The sequence below is a fragment of the Phocoena phocoena genome, chromosome 1 (genome assembly GCF_963924675.1).
Source record: "Phocoena phocoena chromosome 1, mPhoPho1.1, whole genome shotgun sequence".
NCBI lineage: Eukaryota > Metazoa > Chordata > Mammalia > Artiodactyla > Phocoenidae > Phocoena > Phocoena phocoena.
This window is the reverse complement of record NC_089219.1, coordinates 33,657,144-33,673,624: the sequence shown is the minus strand read 5'-3', so window position 1 is coordinate 33,673,624 and position 16,481 is coordinate 33,657,144. Positions and strand designations below refer to the sequence as shown.

The 16,481-nt window shown below is 48.9% G+C and overlaps 1 pseudogene; it reads left to right on the top strand.

Moving 5' to 3' along the window:
- The first annotated feature begins 224 nt into the window (after nt 1-224).
- LOC136124980 (large ribosomal subunit protein uL4 pseudogene) lies at nt 225-2,401 on the top strand (annotated as a pseudogene).
- Nucleotides 2,402-16,481: the final 14,080 nt, after the last annotated feature.

Sequence of the window (16,481 nt, the reverse complement as noted above, 5' to 3'; positions counted from 1 at the left end):
TAAATTCTAATGGTGGAAATTCAACCATTGGAGAAGACATAGCTTGACTTTGCAGATTGGCCTTCCTTACACCCCTCAAACCACACCCTGTCAACCCCCAGGCAGGCAGTGGAAAGAGCACAGGCTTTAGTGCCAGACAGACTTGGGCTCAAATCCTTGGTGACTCAGAAAAGCCCCTCAACCTCTCTGAGCTTCAGCTTCGTTGGCTGTGAAATGGGTCGACAATGCTCACTGACCCACGTAAGCATCTTCAATCTCCTTTAGTCCTCAGTCTGGTGAAGAAGTAACTCTGATCCCCAGTTGATACAGTAGAGACCCAGAGAAGAGGAAGCAGGTGCTAAGGAGGCCAGCCCCTGCTCACGTGGGTCCACAGTGGTCCAGGACCTGCCTGCCCCCTGCCCAGGGACCCCTGAGGCCTGGGCTGTGCCCTGTCCATTCCAGCATTCCCCTGCTTGGCCCAGCCCTGACCCGAGGCTCACCTACTGCCCGGTTCCTGCACAGCCCGGTTCCTGGGGCAGCCAGGGCTGGGTCTTCAGTATCGGCATTCCTCTGGGATAAATACCTTTGGCCTCAGGAATGCTGGGAGCTGGGCCAGCTGGGCCATGACCTTATCCTACTCCCCTGAGACGCTCTTAAAGCCTCACAGCACCTGGGCGAGGCAGGCATGGCCCAGCCACAGAGGGAAACTGAGGGCTGCTGACTTCATCCAGAAAAGGAAACCAGAGGCCTCCGTGGTTATCCTCAGTAAGGATCAGGACAGCAGAAGATGAAAAATGAAATCAAAGCAAGCAATGGACTGGCAATTCCACTTCTGGGTATATACCCCCAAAGAAATGCCTAGAGATGTTCATCAGAAAATGTATGCTAGAATGTTCAGCTTTTCCTATGGGAGCCCCCGGGTTGTGAGGCGCGTGGTCTTCTCCTCTCCCGGCCGTGGCGTGTGCTCGTCCACTGATATCAGTGTACTCCAAAAAGGGGGAGCCATCTGACAAAAATGTCACTTTGCCTGCTGTGTTCAAGACTCCCATTCGACCAGATATTGTAAACTTTCTTCACGCCAACTTGTGCAAAAACAACAGACAACTCGATGCTATCAGTGAATTAGCGGGTCATCAAACCAGTGCCGAGTCTTGGGGTACTGGCAGAGCTGTGGCTCAAATTCCCAGGGTTCGAGGTGGCGGGACTCACCGTTCTGGCCAGGATGGTTTTGGAAGCATATGTCTTGGAGGCCGCATGTTTGCGCCAACCAAGATCTGGCGACGTTGGCACCGCAGAGTGAATACAACACAGAAGCGATATGCCATCCGCTCTGCACTGGCTGCCTCGGCCTTACCAGTGCTGGTCATGTCTAGAGGTCATCATATAGAGGAAGTTCCTGAACTTCCTTTGGTAGCTGAAGATAAAGTTGAAGGCTACGAGAAGACCAAGGAAGCTGTTTTGCTTCTGAAGAAACTTAAGGCCTGGAATGATGTGAAAAAGGTCTACACCTCTCAGCCAATGAGAGCTGGCAAAGGGAAAATAAGAAACTGTTGCTGTACCCAGAGCAGGAGACACTGCATCATCTGTAATGGGGACAGTGGTATCATCAAGGCCTTCAGAAACATCCCTGGAATTACTCTACTTAATATAAGCAAACTGAACGTTTTGAAACTTGCTCCTGGTGGGCATGTGGGACGTTCCTGCATTTGGACTGAAAGTGCTTTCCGCAGGTTAGATGAGCTGTATGGCACTTGGCGTAAAGCTGCCTCCCTCCAGACTAACTATTGATACAACCTCCCCATGCACAAGGTGCTCAGTACAGACCTTAGCAGAATCTTGAAAAGCCCAGAGATCCAAAGAGCCCTCCGAGCACCATGCAAGAAGATTCATCTCAGAGTCCTGAGGAAGAATCCACTGAAAAACCTGAGAATCACGTTGAAGCTAAACCCATATGCAAAGACCATGCGCTGGAACACCATTCTTCTCCAGGCCAAGAACCGCAACATCCAGATGCATAGGGCTGCAGCAGCAGTAGAAGACAAATCAGATGAGAAGGAGGTTCCAGGCAAGAAGCCTGTGGTGGGAAAGAAGGGAAAGGAGGCTGTTGGCATTAAGAAGAAGAAGAAAAAAAAGAAGAAGAAAGAAAACAAAGAAGAAAAAAAGAGAGAGGGGAAAAAAAGAAGAAAGGAAAAAAAAAGAAAACAAAGAAGAAAAAAAAGAGAGGGAAAAAAAGAAGAAAGGAAAAAAAAGAAAACAAAGAAGAAAAAAAGAGAAAAAAAAGAAGAAAAAAAAAGGAAAAAAAAAAAGAAGCAGAAGAAGCATTTGGCGGGAAAAAAGGCGGCAGTGACCAAGAAACCAACAGCTGAAAAGAAGCCCACAGAAAAGAAACCCCACCACAGAAGAAAAGAGGGCTGCTACATAAACTTAAATTTGTTTATTTTGTAAAGGTCAAATCATTTTGGACAGCTAATTTTGAATAAAGACCTGATGAAAGAGAGAGTGGAAAAAAAAAAAATGCTCAGACTGCCCTGGTGGCGCAGTGGTTAAGAATCCGCCTGCCCATGCAGGGGACAGGGGGTCAAGCCCTGGTCCGGGAGGATCCCACATGCCGCGGAGCAACTAAGCCCTTGCTCCACAACTACTGAGCCTGAGCTCTAGAGCCCACGAGCCACAACTACTGAAGCCCTCACGCCTAAAGCCCATGCTCTGCAACAAGAGAAGCCACCACAATGAGAAGTTCGCACGCAGCAACTAGAGAAAGCCCAGGTGAAGCAACGAAGACCCAACACAGGCAAAAATAAATAAAATAATAATTTAAAAAATGTTCATAGCAGCACTATTTATAATAGTCTCATACTAAATGAAGTAAGTCACAAAGAGAAAGACAAATATATGATATCACTTATATGTGGAATCTAAAAAAATGATACAGATGAACTTATTTACAAAATGGAAACAGACTCACAGACTTAGAGCAGGGATCCCCAACCCCCCCCGCCATGGACTGGTACCAGTCCGTGGCCTGTTGGGAACCAGGCCTCACAGCAGGAGGTGAGCAGTGGGGGAGCGAGCGAAGCTTCATCTGTATTTACAGCCGCTCCCCATTGCTCGCATTACTGCCTGAGTTCTGCCTCCTGGCAGATCAGCGGCGGCATTAGATTCTCATAGGAGCGTGAACCCTACTGTGAACTGTGCATGTGAGGGCTCTAGGCTGTGCACTCCTTATGAGAATCTAATGCCTGATGATCTGAGGTGGAGCTGAGGCAGTGATGCTAGCAGTGGAGAACAACGGCAAATATAGATTATCATTAGCAGAGAGGTCTGACTGCACAGAGACCATGATAAATCAATTGCTTGCAGACTCATAGCAAAACCCTATCAGTGAGTGGCAAGCGACAATTACGCATCTGGTGGCAGCTTTATTGTGGCAAGTGAGTTGATGTACTTCAATAGTACAGCTGCATCTAGTGGCAGGCTTTAAGTCAGAATCTGACACGTTTTAGTCTGCGCGTGGCCCGCCCATTAATTTATCTACTTCCATCCATGCCTCTTTCCCACACTGCGTACTTGTCTCAGCCACAGTTTTGGTAAGCCCACAAGCTAACCCTAGCCAGGATGAGTAAAAACACAAACGTCACTGGAGAGCTTCTTTGGAAAGGGGGAAAGACCCAGTGATGAGACAGCAGAAGACTCTAAGACTGCCAACAAAAAGAAAGCTACATTTAAAAGAAAACACCAAGAGTCCTACTTAAATTACGGGTTCATTGCAACAGGGGATTCACACTCTCCAAGCCTGCTTTATATAATATGTGGCCACCGGCTATCCAACGAAGCCATGAAACCTTCAAAACTGCTTCACCACATGGAGACCAAGCACCTGCATTGAAAGACAAGCCTCTGGAGATTTTCAAAGGAAAAAAACCATGAACACGAAGAACAGAAGCAATTATTGAAGGCCACCGCTTCATCAAATGTGTCTGCACCGAGAGCATCACTCTTAGTGGCTAACCGCATGGCTAAAGCTAGGAAGTCCTTTACTACTGGTGAAGAGTTGATCCTGCCTGCTGCTGAGGACATTTGTCATGAACTTTTAGGAGAGGCTGCAGTTCAAAAGGTGGCACGTGTTCCTCTTTCGGCTAGCACCATAACTAGACGAATTGATGAAATAGCAGAGGATACTGAGGCACAATTGTTAGAGAGCATTAATGAGTCACCACGGTACGCAGTCCAGGTTGACGAGTCTACCGATGTTGACAAGGCAACAATGCTTGTTTTTGTGCGATATATTTTTCAGGAAGGTGTGCATGAGGGTATGTTATGTGCACTTTTGTTGCCAACCAGCACCACAGCTGCGGAACTATTCAAGTCTTTGAACGATTACATATCAGGAAAACTGAATTGGTCATTTTGTGTCGGTATATGCACGGACAGAGCAGCTGCCATGGCTGGACGGCTTTCTGGTTTCACTACTCGAGTCAAAGAGGTCACTTCTGAATGTGAGTCTATGCGCTGTGTCATCCATAGAGAACTGCTGGCTAGCTGAAAAATGTCACCTGAACTTAACGTTTTGCGGGAGGTGATTAAAATTATCAACCACATTAAAGGACATGCCCTTAACTCACATCCGTTCGTGCAGCTCTGTGAGGAGACGGATGCAGAGCACACACGTCTTCTCATACACAGAAGTGAGCTGGCTTCTAAAGGTGAATCACCGGCCAGAGTTTTTGAGCTACGAGAGCCGCTCCAGAGGTTTCTTTTAGAAGAACAGTCCCCACTGGCAGCACACTTCAGTGACAAGGAATGGGTCACAAAACTTGCTCACTTGTGTGACATATTCAACCTACTCAGTGAACTCAATCTGTCACTTCAGGGGAGAATGACAACTGTGTTCAAATCGGCAGATAAAGTGGCTGCTTTCAAAGTCAAACTGGAATTATGGGGATGACGAGTGAACATTGGGATCTTTGACATGTTTCAAACATTAGCAGAGATTTTGAAAGAGAGTGAGCGAGGGCCTTCTTTCTCCCAGCTGGTGCATGATCACCTATCTCAGCTTTCAAAAGAGTTTGAACGGGTTTCCCTGGTGGCGCAGTGGTTGGGAGTCCGCCTGCCGATGCAGGGGACGCGGGTTCGTGCCCCGGCCCGGGAAGATCCCACACGCCCCGGAGTGGCTGGGCCCGTGAGCCATGGCCGCTGAGCCTGCACATCCAGAGCCTGTGTTCCGCAATGGGAGAGGCCACAGCAGTGAGAGACCCGCGTACCACAAAAAAAAAAAAAAAAAAAAAAAGAGTTTGAGCATTACTTCCCAACCACAAAAGACCCCCGAACTGGGAAGGAATGGATCTGCAACCCATTTGTGAATAAGCCTAGTGAATGGACTTTGTGCTGGAAGAGGATCAACTGCTTGAGATCGTAAATGACAGTGGCCTTAAAAGTGTGTTTAAGGCAACTTCAAATCTCCATACATTCTGGATGAAAATCAAGGTGGAATATCCCGAGATTGCCACAAAAGCACTGAAAAGCCTGCTTCCATTTCCAACATCCTGTCTTTGTGAAGCTGGGTTTTCTGCGGTGACAGCAACCAAAACGAGATCACGGAGTAGACTGGACATAAGCAACGCACTTCGGGTGTCACTGTCTCCCGTCACCCCCAGATGGGACCATCTAGTTGCAGGAAAACACGCTCAGGGCTCCCACTGCTTCTGCATTATGGTGAGTTGTGTAATTATTTCATTATATTTTACAATGTAATAACAATAGAAATAAAGTGAACAGTAAACGTAATGCTCTGAAACATCCCAAAACCATCCACTCCCCCTGATTTGTGGAAAAATTGTCTTCCATGAAACTGGTACCTGGTGCCAAAAAGGCTGGGGACTGCTGACTTAGAGAACAAACTTATGGTTACCAAAGGGGAAAGTTCGGGGGGGGGGAAGGATAAATTGGGAGTTTGGGATTGACATGTACACACTGCTATATTTAAAATAGATAACCACCAAGGACCTACTGTATAGCACAGGGAACTCTGCTCAGTGCTCTGTAATAACCTAAATGGGAAAAGAATTTGAGAAAGAATAGATACATGAATATGTATAACTGAATCACTTTGCTGTACACCTCAAACTAACACAACATGGTTAATTAACTTACTTCGATATAAAATAAAAAATTTTTTAAAAGCTGTATACTAGGGCTTCCCTGGTGGCACAGTGGTTGAGAATCCGCCTGCTAATGCAGGGGACATGGGTTCGAGCCCTGGTCCGGGAAGATCCCACATGCCGCGGAGCAAGTAAGCCCGTGCGCCACAACTACTGAGCCTGCGCGTCTGGAGCCTGTGCTCCGCAACAAGAGAGGCCGCGACAGTGAGAGGCCCGCGCACCGCGGTGAAGAGTGGCCCCCGCTTGCCACAACTAGAGAAAGCCCTCACACAGAAACGAAGACCCAACACAGCAAAAATAAATATAAAATAATTTTTTTAAAAAGCTGTATACTAGAATGTTCATAGCAGCACTATTTATAATAGTCTCAAACTAGAAACTATGCAAAAGCCCAGCAACAGTAGAATGAATAAGTAAATTGAACTACAGCTAACAAAATAATATGGATGATCTCACAAACAAAATGTATAAAACAAGACTCCATCCCATAAGATTCCATAGATAGAAACCTAGAGTTTTAGTGGTGTTAGAAGTCAGCAAGGTGGTTTCCTTGGGGGGATGGGGTCAGGCAGTGACCGAAAGGGGACAGAAAGGGGACTTCTGGGGTAGCAGTAATGTTCCATTTTTTGATCAGGCTACAGTCTGCATGGGTATTCTCAGTTTGTGAAAATTCTTCAAGTCGGGCGTCTATGATCTGTACACCTTTCCGTACAAATGTTATGCTCTTGAACTTTATGTCGGGATCTTATGGTATGCCCTCTTCTGTGTCTGGTCTCCTTTGTGCAACGTTTTGTTTTTGACATTCATCCATGCTGCAACACGTAACAGGATTTCTTCCTTTTCATTGCTGTGTAGTATTCTGTTACCTGAATGGCCCGCAATGTGTTCATCCATTCCACTGTTGATGGAAGTTGAGCTGTTTCCAGTCTGGAAGCTATTACAAATAGTGCTGCTTTGAACATTTTTTTTTTTGCACCTGAGTTTTGATGAACGTATGTATGTATTTCTACTGGGGGTATACCTAGGGGTGGGACTGCTAGGTCATAGGATATGCACATCTTCAGCTTTGTTAGACCCTGACAGTTTTCCAAAACGCTTTACAATTGCACACTTCCATCAGCTGTACATGACAGCTTCACAACATCACTAGCACCAGCATGGTTGCGCTTTGTCTTTTAGCCATTACGGCAGGTGTGAAATAATTTGCATTTCCCTGCTGCCTAGTGAAGCTGAGCACCTGTCTTAGTTTGGGTTCCCTAGGAGCTGACCCTGAGACAAGGATTGGAGAGCAAGTAGTTTCATTGGCAGGTTGTTCGCCTCCTAGGCCTGCCTTAACAAAATACCATAGGCTGGGTGTCAAAACAACAGATATTTATTCTCTCACAGTTCTGGAGTCTGGAAGTCCAAGATCAAGGTGCCGGCAGGATTTGTTTCTGGCAATGTCTCTCTTCCTGCCTTGCGGATGGTCACCTTCTCACCGCATCCTCACATGGCCTCATGTGCGGAGAGGGGGAGAGATCTCTGGTGTTTCTTCCTCTTCCTATAAGGACACCAAGTCTACCACATTAGGGTCTCATGCTTATGACCTCATTTAACCTTAATCCTCCCCCTAAAGGCCTGATCTCCAAATACAGTCACATGGGAGGTTAGGGGGACAAAATTCAGTCCATCACAGCAGGCGATCCTAGAAAAACTCAAAAGGGAGTGAAGAAGCGACAGAGGGGGCAGGGAGGAGGCTCCTGAAGTGTGTGTCCGCAAGCAGGTTACCACCTCGGGCATCTGGAGTTTAATCCCACAGGGAGACTCTGGGAAATCGTATAAACCACACCCCAGAGAATTATCCCACTCAGGGGACCAGGGAGCTGGGTTTTTATACACCGACGCCTGTCAGTCATTGGTTGAGGGCTATGTCAAGGCATGAGAGGGTGTCAGCTCCCTGGCATCTCCCAGGCTCACAGAAGCCCCGAGGCTCAGAGCTGTGGGCGCACACGCTACAGCACGTCTACGAACGCTAGTCACGGTCGAATTCTCACTTGTGTGAAGTGGTTACTCTTTTGAAGCTGGATTTTGAAGGATGTGTATTGATTGACCAGGGAGGAGAGGGCATTCCAGCAGAGGGGACAGTGTAGACAAAGGCCTAGAGAAAGGCTTTGTATTGTCCAGCTCAGGCTATATAGGGCAGCGGAGGGGTATGAGACTGAGGCGGGGTCAGCAGAGACTCTACCATGAAGATCGAATGAGAAGATGCACCAGCCATATGTGTATCTGCTCATACACCCAAGCTAGGCTGCGTCCCTAAGACCATCTCAAAATGCTGTTTTCCAGGGCCCCCGCAGTCCTCTGACGATGCACCACAAGCACCCCCAAACCCCAGGATGCCTCCCATAGCCGGAGACACAGATGCAACTCCCAGCAGAGAGGCTGCAAGCCAGGGCCAGAGCAAAGACAAAGGGGCCAGCAGAGACCTAGGCCACAGCGTGGGAATCAGGAGAGTCAAGAGCTGACCCCAAGGTTGACCTTAACAAAGGACCTTGAGCTAAGGTACAGGGTCCTGAAACACTGAGAAGGACCCACTTAGTACCTAGCCTTAGGCTACCTGAATTCAGAATGTGCTGCTCCTCTAAGGTCTTCTCACGGGTCAGAAAAGCTGTGTGTGTTTGCACTGTCTGTGGAGCCTGCATAAGGAAGGCAGAGGGTCAGGGAGAGACTGGGCCCAGGGGTGTGGGCTTGGATGAGCACCCCCCAACCACTGTTTTGGCCTGAGGGGGACTGGGAAGTGGGAATCTAAGACAGGTCTGGGCAGGGTTTGACGCTCTGCAGTCAAAGTCTGCTTTGCTCTGCAAAGCTATCAGTTTGGAGTTCAGCCATATCCAATTCTGTATCCAAATAACAAGCATCTTCTCTGCAAAGGTGTAACCCTGACAGGGACCAGGCCTCGTGAACATCTGTCAGTCCAGCCTTTCTTTGGCAAGTTGCATCTCCCCCACTAATCCTGCTCTGTCTGTGTGGCTTAAGTTGGGCAGCCCCCCCACACCCAGGCAGGGGGACTCGTGAACCACGCCTGGCCAGCCAGAGCCCCCATCCCCAGACACCATGACTGGATAAACGCATGACCCAAGCCAGGCCAATTGGAGTCTTCCTTGAGACTTTTGTTAGAGCTTCCTGGAAACTCTCTCATCTTCTGAGATCATGAGCTGTAAAGAAGAGATTATAGCAGCTGGTGGACAACTTGCACCATGGAGAAAATCTGTCCAAGAAAAAAAAAAAAAAAAAAAGGGCAGGCAGCCCTAGCTGGGAGATGGAGAGAGAGACAGTCTTCATGGTGTCAGTTAAACACCTGGATGCAACATGTCTGAAGTTCCTAGACTCCTCATTTGCATGAGCCAACACATTTCCTGCTGTGCTTATGTTTCATCAGGGTTTCTGCTGCTTGCAGTCTAAAATGTTCTTATTAAAATACTAGGTGAGAACACAACCAAGCCCTTTCTGCACCTTCATACCTCAGAGATATACAGAGATGTGCACGGAGTTTCTTTAAAGGGCCTTTGCAATTGGCATGTTGCAATGGAGGCAAAGATTCCTGTCCTGCTGCCCTTCTTTCCCAAGCGACAATTGACTGACTCATAGCGGAGTAAACACTGCCAGCAGTTTACGTTCAAGAGTTCAGAATGCTACTCCCACTGGAAGGGCCTAGTCCTGGCAAGCTGCCCTCCACCTGACTTCCCAGAGTGTTCTGGAAGGTGCATCTTTCTAACCAACAGTCAGAATTAATTACTTTTTCATTTGCTGAAATGTGGGGGTCAGAGCTATATAGATTTAGGAGAGAGGAAAGAAAATATTGCATTTTTGCAACTCCAGCTTGAATGGGCAATATTGCACTTTGCTGGACTTGATTTGTTTGTTAATTTAATGAAGCCCAATAATCCACCCAAATTTATTTAACCAGAGGGGGTTAGTTAAATAAATTATAATGCATGGATTTAAAAAGAAGTAAGGTAACTCTAAAATATACCATCATAAAAATATGTCTAATGTATGAAGTGTTAAATGCACTTTGCACAATCGCACCTCAATAAAGTGGTTTTTTAAAAAACGATTTGCAAAGTAATATGTATAGCATATGCCCATTAATAAAAAAATACCTGGCACTCCTATCTCTTGCAGAAGGCTTGTCATTTATACGATTAGATGGGGGGTGGGAAGGGAAGGAAAAAATAAGCTATTTGCAATTAAAAGTAACTAGTTTCTTTGGAGGATTCAGTCCATGCAAACTTCAGTTCCCTATCAGAGCTATTTCCCCTTCACAAGGGGTCCCCTTCCCAAGATGAGGGTCTAAGAACTAGAAGCTTGGGTGTCCTCAAGGCATCGGGGAAAGGCTCCTCCTTGGCCTCATGTTTCTCTTGTCAGAATGTCTTCTCTTGTTGGTTATGAGCCTTGGTTTCCTTCCCAGCTGCCATTACCTGTGCAGCAGGCAGAGCCCAGGGCCGGTTTTGACTTGGAAAAGACTGTGGAGACTCCAGAAGAGGGGGGCTGATCAGAACCCTTGCAGTCTGGCTGGGACTTCCGGGACATTGTGACCCTGTCCAGGGTCCTGACTGGCAAGTGACCCACCAGAACCCTGAGTGACCTTCTGTGGGCTTCTGTGTCCTCCCATTGTTGGGGTACTGGGAAATTGAGGTATCCCTTCCACATCACGCAGAAGACAAGTGTGACTAGGGGCATTTTCCCTGGTCTTCCCTCTGCCTGCACTCTTAGTAATGGGTTGAATGCTGACCCCCCAAAAGACATGTCCACATCCTAACCCCCGGAACTTGCAAATGTGATTTGGCAAAAGGGGCTTTGCAAATATAATTAAGTTGAGGGTCTCAAGATGAGATCATCCCGAATTATCTAGGTGGGCCCTAAACCCAATGACAAGTGCCCTTTAAAGAGAAAGTCAGAGGGAGGTCTGACGCAGAAGAGATGATTCAGAAACGGAGGAGAAGGACATGTGAAGAAAGAGGCAAAGGCTGGTGGAGTGATGGGGTCACAAGAAATGCCAACAACTACTAGAAGCCAGAAGACGCAACGGACAGACTGTCCCCTAGAGCCTTCAGAGGGAGCACAGCCCTGCCAATACCATGATTTCAGACTTTTGGCCTCCCGAACTGTGAAAGAATAAGTTTCCATTGTTTTAAACCACTTGTTATGGCAGCCCAAGAAACCAATACACATTTCCTGCTGCCCTTTCTATTCTACTGTGGGCGTGGACCAAAATTCCCTCCAGATAGCATCTACAGAGTTCTAGAGTTCTAGAAGTGGGCAGAAGTCCCACTCTGGGGTTCTATCTTTTCCACAACCTCTCCCAGGCTGGGGCTCAGAGGGAAGGGTGGGGCACAGTATCCCTCAGGCAGCCTCTTCACATCACTCTTTCCTCCTCCAAATCTGTTTATCCAACTCTCTAGCGGCTCCTCTGAGAAATGGAAGCACTGCCCACATCCTCCCAAGGTGGGCAGGCGTTTCCCCTGCATTGTACCCTAAATTCTTTCTACCTGTGCCTTAGAGTATACAACTCCATGTTCAGTCCTCTAAGTTTGCTCTTGACAAAGTTCTGGGAGCAGGGAACTCGGCTTTCTCTCTCTTATAGTAGGTGGTGCTGATTCTCTACCTATCTTCTGTTTCCCTGCTCCTCCTCTTAAAAACACCCTGGTTTTCATTTCTGGAGTCTGTCTTACCCTCACGCCACCCACATGCTTCTGGGGAAACTGACCCCAACCTCAGTTCCAGGGACAGCTCTAACTGGTGTCATGGAATCCCATCCCACTTGGTCCAGAAACTCAGGCCTAAATGCCAGTGCAGAGTGCACTTCTGGCCACAGGAACAGGCATGTGACCTTAGCCAAGATGAAAGTGCTGGGAGCTTCTGTGAAAGGTGTTTCCTTGCTCTTAAGAAGGAACCACCAGAAGGGATGTGCTCTCCTTTCCCTTAAGTGTCCTGGTGGTGAATGTGTGGGCCAGACATCTGGCAACTCTGAGGGAAACTAACCCATGGATGAAGCCATCAGACAGAGGAGGGCATAGTCAAGGGATTGCAGAAAGATGGGCCAGAGTTGCTGGATTAAGCCAGCCCTGAAGCCCACCCTATCTCTGGAATATGGTTACCTAAGCCAATACATTTCATTGTTGAAGCCAGTGTATGTTAGACTTACTATTACCTGCAGCCCAAAGCATCTTAACCAATATGTCACTTACCAAAGCCAGTTTTTAAGACTATTGTCTTATTATGGACTTTGAGATCTTCTTTTGGGAGTCAAAGCTAACTAAGCATTGTTCTTTATTCCTCTTATATTACTGTTCTAACAATTTGAATCCTCCCTGAGGCAAATGGATGCCTCTGGCACAAGGAAGCATGAGAAAAAATACACTTTACTATATTGCAAAGAAATTATCCATGTTACCCTAACATTCGCACAAAAATCTGGGGGAAGAACTTCTAAACTGTTAGCAGTAGTCACCTCTGGTGAAGAGAACTTGGGGGAAATGGGTCTCCCTTTCTAGTTTGGTATTACTGTAACATTTGAATGTTTAGAGTAAGCATAAATTATATTTGTAATTTAAAATCCTGAGGATTAAAAAGTCATTCAAGGCATCCAGAATTCCCCAGGTGCCTGTTATGGCTCAGCTGTCAGTTTTGCGGGAAGTTTATTTGCAGGACAAAGCAATGACTCAAGAAGAGTAGTAACAATATTTCTTTAAAATTTAGCTTTTTGTTTTCGACAACTTACACTGGCCTGATCTAGCTGCGTGAATATTCCCCGCCACAGGAAACCCTCACCAAATCTTTGCCAAATGGTAGCTGGCAGGACTCCAGTGTCTTCTGGGGTCAGGAGAGGGGCTGCAGCTCTGAGTCGTCCACAGCCTGGCCCCTCTCTCCCTTCCATCCCGGAGTCTCAGGGCAGGAAGCGCACATACCTTTCTGAACTCTGAAGGTCCTCCTTGCAAACTCCCAGCACAGGCCCATGCTCCTCTCGCAGGAAGGATGCCGCATCCTCCTTGGACAGAGCTGAGGACCCTCAGCATCTCCGGAGAGGTCTCCAGGCTCTGGGGACCAGAGGCCACAGCCCAGACCCCAGTGCCCCTGGAGCACCCTGATCTGCCTCAGGGTCCCCGTCATTCCCTAAGGGTCCTCTTCTAAGCTTAGTCCTAATGCAGCGTTCAAGCCCAACGCGCCTGTCTCTGGCATTCCCCCAGGCTGGTGGAGTCAGGAGCCCCAGGGTGAATGGAAGGAGCCTCTGCCCCCCAGGAGAAACCCCAGGGCTGACCCCATACCCATCAGTAAGGGCCGGAGAGGCTGGGCTCTGGGCTCAAAGCTTGGGGAGAGGAGGAAGAAAGATGAAAAAGCTCGAGAAGAGACACTTTTCCAGCACCTGCACCCCTGCCCGCCACCCTCTCTTCCCTGGACCTCGTCCCAGGACTCTGTCCCTCTCTAGAGCCTCTGGCTCCAGGATCAGAAAAAGCCTCAGTGCGGGCCCTAATTCTAGAATCTCAATTCTCAGAAAGGCTAGTATAGGGAACTCAACACTCCCCTGCCACCCCCGCCTGGGAGTGGGGTGGGTCTGGATTTCCCCCATGCTCATCTCTTCCGTGAAGGGCTGGGCACCTGCTGGAAGATATCCTGTTCCCCATGGGTACCCAGACCCCTCCAGAGGCCCTGAACTTCCTCATCCACTTCTGACCCCTGCCTGGATGGGCAGCAGCTACCCCTGAATCTCTTGCCCAGTCTGACCCCTTTGTGGCTTCCTGGTCCCCAGGGAGCCACGTGTACCAGGCCCTGTGCTGGGCATCACGTTCAGAGATGAAGGCGGGTCCCTGCTGCAGGGCAGCAAGGGGGCAGCAGGTGGACGGATGCCCACATGAAAGCATCCACTGTGGCTGCCATAGTTTGCACAGCTGCTCAGCCCAATGCAGGGTGTGGACGTGATGCTGAATGGACGCCAGCCCCTTCCTCGACAAGCAGGTCAAGTTCCCAGCGGCGATCTGCGTGGACACCCTCACCAGATGCAGCATCTCTCGCAAGTGTTGCCTCCTCAGGAAGGTCCGCCCTGAGCACACGAGTTAACAAGTATCCCCTGCTCCACTGTTCTTTAAAGCACGTATCGCATCGCCATCTAGCATTACATGCTCGGTTTGCTTTTTCCCACACTGGAACGTAAGCTCTTTGAGGGCAAGTGTCTGTGTTGTTCTTCCATCCCCAGCCCCTGGGATGCTGCCTGTGCACTGACTCTGTATTTGCGGATTCAGTATATCTGCATGAAGGGTGGGGTTGAACACAATTCTTGTCCCTCCCTCTGCCTCACCAGTCACCTAGCCAAGCAGTCCCCAAGTCCTGTAGAAAGTGTCTCTCCCCCTGTTCTGTCGTCTCTCTTCCTCCCCCTCCCCAAACTCTAAGCCCAGCCTCACCAGCCCTTACTCGGTATTTCTTAATCTCCAAGGCCCGGTTCAAATGTCACCTCCTCTGTGAAGCCAGCTCAGATGCATCTGCGGGCACGTTGCATAGTACGTGATCATGGCCCCTTTTACTCCACATCGCAGTCATTTGTTTATAAGTCTGTGCCTCCTGCCCCCTCGCCCTCCCTCCCCGCCACTGTCGAATAGAAGATCTTCAGAGCTGGGCTGGGGCCCAAGTCTCTGTGTGCGTCTAGGGCTTCTGCAGAGGGCAGGACTGGGTATAATATCAGAGCTCAGGAACTGTCTGTTGCATGGATAAAGGACTGTGTGGAGAAATGAATGGATGAGCTCCCCATTAGTGAGGGGTACGTGAAGGCGCAGGCAGATGCATGAATGAGCGAGGGAAGAAGTTACTGAGTGAATGAGTCACTGACTGAGGGGTGGCGCGGAGGGAAGGGTGAATGAGCCTGCGAAGGAGGGAGAGCCATGAGGGCTCCCAGCCTTCTCCAGCAGCCCTGGCAGCAGCCAGCCCCCACTACCCCTGGGCCTGAGATCTGTGCCAGCCAGACCTCCGATGCCTCCTCCCAGAACCAGCTCCCATCAGCGCTGCTCAGCACACGCTCCCCGACGCTGGCCAGACGCTGTACCGGGCCGTGAATCAGACAGGGCCCTGCCCCGGGGCTCCCGGGATGGGGGTGGGGCAGACAGACAGCCTCATAAATAAACTCGATGCCATGCTGGGCAGACTTGTGTTCCAGCAGAAAAGTGAGCTCAGGGTTGGCTCTGGAGCCTCGGGCAGGCAGGGCAGAGCCTGATGGAAGGGTCTGGGAGAGCCTCAGGAAGAGGGACCTCAGAGATGGGCCTGGTGGAAAAAGGGCACCAGGAACAGGAGGGACCAGCTCTTGCCGGTTACTCTACTGGAACGCCCTCACCAACCCTGCAAGTGGATGTTGCTTTCCCCATCCCTGGATGAGGCCTCAAAGTTCAGAGTGTGAAGGCTTGGCTGAGGGCACACAGCCAGTGATGGGCCCAGGCACTAGTGTTGCTCCCGGGCCTGTTCACAGCCCCGTCCCAGGTAGTAACAGGCAGCTCTGTTCTACAAGAAGGGAAGCTAAGGCTCAGAGAGGGCAAGTGACACAACACCACACAACTGATAAACAGAGAACTGGAGTTTGACCTCAGGCACTGGGACTCCAAGCTCTGGGACCACTTCCCCACACTGCCACCTACTGACTGGGAAACGACGGATGAGTCATTTAACCTCTCTAAGCTTCCTGAGCTCCTCGTCTGTAAAATGGAGTTAAGATTGTCTGTTGCATGTGATGGTGGGAGGGAGGATTAAATAAGTGTCTGGCCAAAAGGAGTGTCACCACGTAAGCAGTGATAACAGTAATAAAAATGACAATACCAGTAATACTACTACTCCTAATAGTTTACACCAATGGGACAACATTATGTTGAGAAAGGAAAACTTGCCTGGAAGTTAGAAGGACTGGCTGCAAATCCCAGCCAGGACACATCCCTCTTCTCTCTGGGCCTCAGCTTCTCCACCTATAAAATGTGGGGAAGGGAAGACTTGAAGATGTTTCCTGACCTGGTGGTCTCTGATTTCGGGCACCCTGTTGTCTTTTCTTTTTTTTTTTTTTAAATATTTATTGGAGTATAATTGCCTTACACTGTTGTGTTAGTTTCTGCTTTATAACAAAGTGAATCAGTTATACATATACATATGTTCCCATGTCTCTTCCCTCTTGAATCTCCCTCCCTCCCACCCTCCCTATCCCACCCCTCCAGGCGGTCACAAACCACCTAGCTGATCTCCCTGTGCTATGGGGCTACTTCCCACTAGCTATCTATTTTATGTTTGGTAGTGTATATATGTCCATGCCACTCTCTCACTTTGTCCCAGCTTACCCTT